This window comes from Perca fluviatilis, chromosome 12 (genome assembly GCF_010015445.1).
Source record: "Perca fluviatilis chromosome 12, GENO_Pfluv_1.0, whole genome shotgun sequence".
NCBI lineage: Eukaryota > Metazoa > Chordata > Actinopteri > Perciformes > Percidae > Perca > Perca fluviatilis.
In genome coordinates this window covers 19,472,366-19,478,365 of record NC_053123.1, presented here as the reverse complement: position 1 = coordinate 19,478,365, position 6,000 = coordinate 19,472,366, and positions in this window count along the sequence as shown.

Below are 6,000 nucleotides of genomic sequence, written 5' to 3'. Positions count from 1 at the left end.
TGTATTACACAAAGGATTTGATATGGATCGGAGTACACTGTGAAACAAACCCACACAAGCAGGCACGTGCAAAATCACACACATTATTTTTACTTTCATTATAAATTCAAGAACCAGTGAAAAGTATGTGAACTACTTAAGAATGAAAATCTTTTAATAGTGAGGCGGAATATTTTGCCATAAACAATGCAGAGAAACACTAAAAATAAAGATAAAGATTCCAGATTTGGTGTGGTTGAACTTTCCCTCACCTCCAGAGGCAGGGCAGGGACACAGCAGAAAAAACAGAGAGCGGGCCAGGGGAAATTCCTGCCAGGGATCCATGAGTGTCTTAATACCACTGGAATGCACAAGTGAAATTTACATGACTGTCATGACAACTACAGATATGCAGCAAGATAAACCCTGGCCTTCCCAAGCAGAATTGTGGTTGTTATTTCTGCTGTTACTGTTTGATATTATTTGTAAATGAAAAGCCGCAGACATATCAGCACATGTTTTCAGTTTTATCACATTGTTAGATAAAGACTTGACCTTGTAAAAGTTCTTTTTGTTGTTGTTTGTTTACAGAAATCAAGCTTTTAAGGAATCATCACAGAATGTGTGTGGTCTCCAAGACTTGTAATTACGTTTACATACGTAGAAACATCAAAACAAAATGAAAATAATATCAATCCTGTCATCTAATTTCTCATAAGAAAGCAAACAAGATCTATTTTCAAAACAAAGGAGTATTTCTTTAGATAACAAACCACAAGTCCAGTAATTTAAGTTCAAACAAGGATAAAAGCTTTTTTTACATTTCCAATTTTGGCATGTCTATCTTTATTTTATATTAAACCAAAGGAATAGTTTGGGAAATATGTTAAAGACAGAACATAATGTGCTAATTAGTGAACTTGTTTCCAGTATGTATGCTAACCTAACAGGCTGCTGGCTGTAGCTTCATGTTTACCATAAATAATTTATACTGATATCAATCTTCTCAAGGAAGCAAAAAGATGTCATTTCACAAAATGTCAAAATATTCCTTTAAATAACAGTAGTCATCCCATAAAGAAGATTCCAATCATTTCAGTTCAAACAATAATACCACGTTATATTAAAGTACAGCATTTACAATTTCATTTAATAATTTTCACAAATGCCTAATCCTAATTTTATACACTATATTAAATAAAAGTGAATTGTTTTTTTGATAATGTTATTACCGGCTTCTTTGCAGCTCACAAATTAAAATATTGGGCAAAAAAGCAAATGTAGGAACACAAGCTGTCATTGCAAATTAAAACATAACCTTCGAGTAACATGGTTACTGTAATTAATAAGTTACCCACAGTGCTGGTTATTGTACTCAAGGGAAATCCACCCTGATGAAGCAACAGCTTTTTCAGTTCTCTGGTGCTAGACCTTACATAACCCAGTGAGGGAACACCCTGTTACAGCCTAAACAACAACATTGATTTGTTACATTGCCGAACTTCATTGCTGGGTGGATCTCCTCCAAAATAGCCAGGGTTTCTATTTGTCTTTCAGAAAGTTTCTATTTAGTGAGAGAAAGATTTGTCAAGGCTTGTGTGGATTTGTACTGCACAACTCCCTATCGTGCCTCCATTCCTGTTGATAGAGTAGCTCTTGAAATCTGTTGGCAGAGGGCCCAATGATCCTTGCTCCTTAATTGTGAGCCATATTTTCTGAATTCTCTTTTTCCCTCTCAATGCCGTGGGATGTTTCCTGGCAAAGAAGATAAGTACCGTCTATAGAGCTGCTTAGGCTTCATGAAACTAAAAGGGGCCAGGTTAAATGTTCTATTAATCTCTAAAAACTATTAAACTTTTACACTATGGATAACATCATAACTCCAAAACATTTTAATGCAATGCTGTGAACTTACCCAAACCACAATGGCTTGGACCAATATAGCTGTTTCTTACTCTCTTCTCTCATCTGAGCAGTACTATATAGCAGAGTCCATTATTAGCTGCTATACATGCTGGCTATCTGCCAGGCCCCTCTGGTAAGCCACTCAAAGAGGCCAGCGCCAGCCAAAGCCTGAAGCGTTCCCATGCCAAACAAAAAACACATCACTAAAGTCAATATTAGCCTTTTACGCAGCCAACCAGCAGCAGGAAAAGCAGAATACCAGAAGCAAAAATACCTCAAAGGATATCTAAAGGCTGAATGAAAACAGTCAGATAGTAGCAATGCTGCGAATATCAAACCTGGAGTTTGGTGAAGTGCTCTCATAGGTGACGTCTGTGTGTCTCCAGGGGGCTGTAACCCATCACACTCCTGCTCTAACTTCCTTCCATTCTCTGTGTGAGGTTAATTGGATAGTTGGATAACATTTTGTTAGGATGTATGTGAAAGTCTTTAGAGTCATTCACACAGGCCTTTGATGGAACGAGCAATTTCCTCTGATAATATATATATATATATATATATATATATATATATATATATATATATATATATACACATATGTTTAATACCTTGGTGTGTCATGTCACATCATTAAATATTGAGGCTTGAGTGTTTTTGGAACAATATACTATTGTTTGCTGAATTTGTGTTAAACCATGGCCTCTCTTGTAAAAGAGATCTTGATCTCAATGAGATTACATATTTTAATCAAGGTTATAAAAAACAAAGGTAAATCTAGAGAGAAAACCACTGCCCTTTTATTTGGGAAATGTGACATTTAGTGTCGATGACTGAAGTGCCGTAGCATTAAATGCATCAGAAATACCCTGATATTATCCACGGTTGGTGAGTCATCTGCCTGCATAAGAAAAGTACACTACCAAACAACAAGTTTAAAAGCAGATTTTTTGGGACTTTTCCGGTAGTTTTCCTTATATACCTAATACAACTGCACTCACTCACTCATTCACATACACAGATGCTAATCCAATATGCTAAATTCTTCCAGTTGGAGCTTTCAGTTGTGTTCATCATCGGTAATGAGAACCTTATGTGTAACTCTTTCTTTGATCTACTACATATTGTACACATTTGTGATTTTGTCCACTGCTTTATTGTGGTGGATTATTTTCCTTTAGTAATTAGTTATTTCAAGGTTGGTTATTTGGTTTTTAACTTCTCAAGGTCTAATTGTTAACCTTGTTTGCAGAGAGTCATCCATGCCAAATCCTATCCCAGGCCTGTTTTACCTTAAAGACACAAAGAGAGAACATCATGGAGAGTTAGTGTTCATTTTTTATGTACGTAACTGCATCTGTGTGCATCCCAGATGCCAGTCGAAATCCCTTAACAACTCTTCACTGAGGACAAGGATTTTGGATAATTTCTTGATACCGCTGGATTCTTACACTTTCTCCACAGTGGGTCCAACAGCTGTTGGAAACACCAGCTGGAGTCAGGAATCATACTCCCACGTGAATCATGTGAAAGTGGTATTTCTCAATTTTTTCACAATAAAGTTATTTTATCTAAAGGCAATATATGCTTTGTGCCAAATATTACATGTTTTTTTTTTCTCCACAGCTGAGTAATACTCTGCATCTGATGTTTGCGTTGTATTCTTAGCACTGCCAGTGTGTTAAACTCTTCCAGAGGAGAGAATCCTCATGATTCACAGTTCAGCCTGCACATACCGATCAGGCTGCTCTCTAGCTTTAGCTTTGTAAGACTTTAAGACTGTGTCTATATCATATACGTATGTTTGAATTAATACTAAAAAGCAGCAGAGAAATGATCTGATATAGGCTGGTTGATAGGCTACTAGCTATTTAAAAACACATCTTAAAGAACAAATCCGGCGCAAAATGAACCTAGGGGTTAATAACACATGTACCGAGTCGACCGTTCTCTGGGATTTGTTTTCATGCTAATCAAATGTGACCAGTTTTAGCGCAAACCACTAATTAGCTTATAACGCTAGTCGCCGGGGCAAGGGTAAAGTAAAAAGAAATCGCTATTTCTATACCAAGAAGGCTCAAAATAGCACCACACTTCCACTGTAGCAGAATGAGGGTCCATACATGTAAACCAAAGAAATTAGAACTTCGTAAGTGTACAGATAGTTTATTAAAAAGATAGTTTATAAAGACAGTAACGTTCACGTATACAGGCAAGTGGCCTCTTGGGAAAACAGTCATGAGCAGTCAAACGTCGAACGACGTGCTTGAGCTATGTTACTGGTTAGACGGCGTGGTTCGACTGGTGTCGACACATGTTATTAACCCCTAGGTTCATTTTGCACCGGATTTGTCCTTTAAAGCACAATATTCCAAATACAGGATTATGCAGTTTGAAGGAAAAAATAAATAACTAGGATAAAATATAAGATCAATAAAAAAAAAAAAAAAAGATGTCTTATCTCAGAGAAGCAATTTTATTAGAACTGGATTTTCCATTTTCATAAACCAAACCTGTGCACTCTAGGATCACATGTTGTGACAACATATTGAATCTTGCTGTGTTGTTTTCAGCAGCCCCCTTCTATCCACAATCTTCAAATATTAAAGATTAAATCAGGTGGATTAGATTTTTTATGAAGTCGGGAGGTAAGCTTTGATCACATAAACCTACTCAGTGGGCTACTGGTATTATATCACCAAAAAGGTACTCTGAATAAATCTGTGTTTTTATTCTATTACAACCTCCTACATACTGTCGTTTTAAAATGTCACCAGTGCCGCTGTGGTCACATTTCTGGCCCTTTGAAATTACACTTTGTCCTCAATAAAACTCTAAATTATGTCTGGTGGAAGGGTCCATTTCTCCCTAGAGGGGGTTTTCGCAGGCAGTTGCTATTATATGCTGGCAACTAGTGCTCTGAAGTGTGCTGTGGTCAGGGTTCATAAAGTTGAAGTCATGTCAGAGAATACGCACCATGACATAAATTTATTTAATTAAATAATTGACATAAAGCTAATTATTCTGATGACACTAACAGATTTGGACATCTAACATCTAACCACTTAATTGTGTTAGATGTTTAATGTTAAAGGCCACTTCACTTTCAAATTGTATGAAAGTGAAGTGTATGTACTTTCATGTACTTTATGTACTTGTTGTAATTAAGTGACATACTGCACAGTATATTTTACTTTTATACAACATACACTGAAAAACACCCTGCAATCACAGGCCAAGCATCACAAATAAAGACCAACAATTTTGTTTTTCTGGTTCCAAAGACTCAATTTACTGTGGTTAATGATTACAGGTCTGGGGGCCACAATGAGTCTTTGCAGCTACTGCATTTCCTGTGAGTGCACCACCATCATAATGAAAAGCCTTTCTACGACATCCACTGAGCATTGACAGCTATAATGGGCAAGACTTACTCACGCCTGATTTGATGACTACTTTGTCAACCTATAAAGTAGCAGTTAACAGGATGTACAGACAGTCCTGCTGTGCTTGTTCCTACTAATCCTACTCTCCATCTTTATGGATATCCCGACATCAAATACTCACCAAATCAAAGTTTGCGTGTTAAGCATCCATACTGAAGGCCAATGACCTACCCCCCCCAGGAAAAGCAGGAAAACAAACTTGATTGGGAGCATTAACCTAGCAGAGGGAGGTAGCACCCACCCCACCCTTCCCTTTCAACTTATGGACGGCATAAAGCACAGGAAAAGGGAGAGACTGCAAGGACACATGTCCCACACTCTCCTTCCGACCATCACAAGAAACTGGTTAATGCTATCTGTTTGCTCAGGAGGCTAGAGTCAACTGCTGGCAGGAAGTTGGAGGAAGGTTTCAATCAAGATAATACATGAACAGTTTGAAGTTGTACCAAGTCCTTATAATCAACCACTGCAGAGGAAGAAAAAAAAAAAAAAACAGAGCAGCAATGACTCCGTTCCTGTTGCTGCCTTCTACAGCACAGGTTTAAGGTCACATAAGATAACTTATCCAAGGTTACAGCTCACATACTGCTCAATGCAAATGTACAGCCTGAAGAGCATTGAAAGCACACACAGGAATTATTTATGGAATCTGCACACCATTTTAGCAATTGTA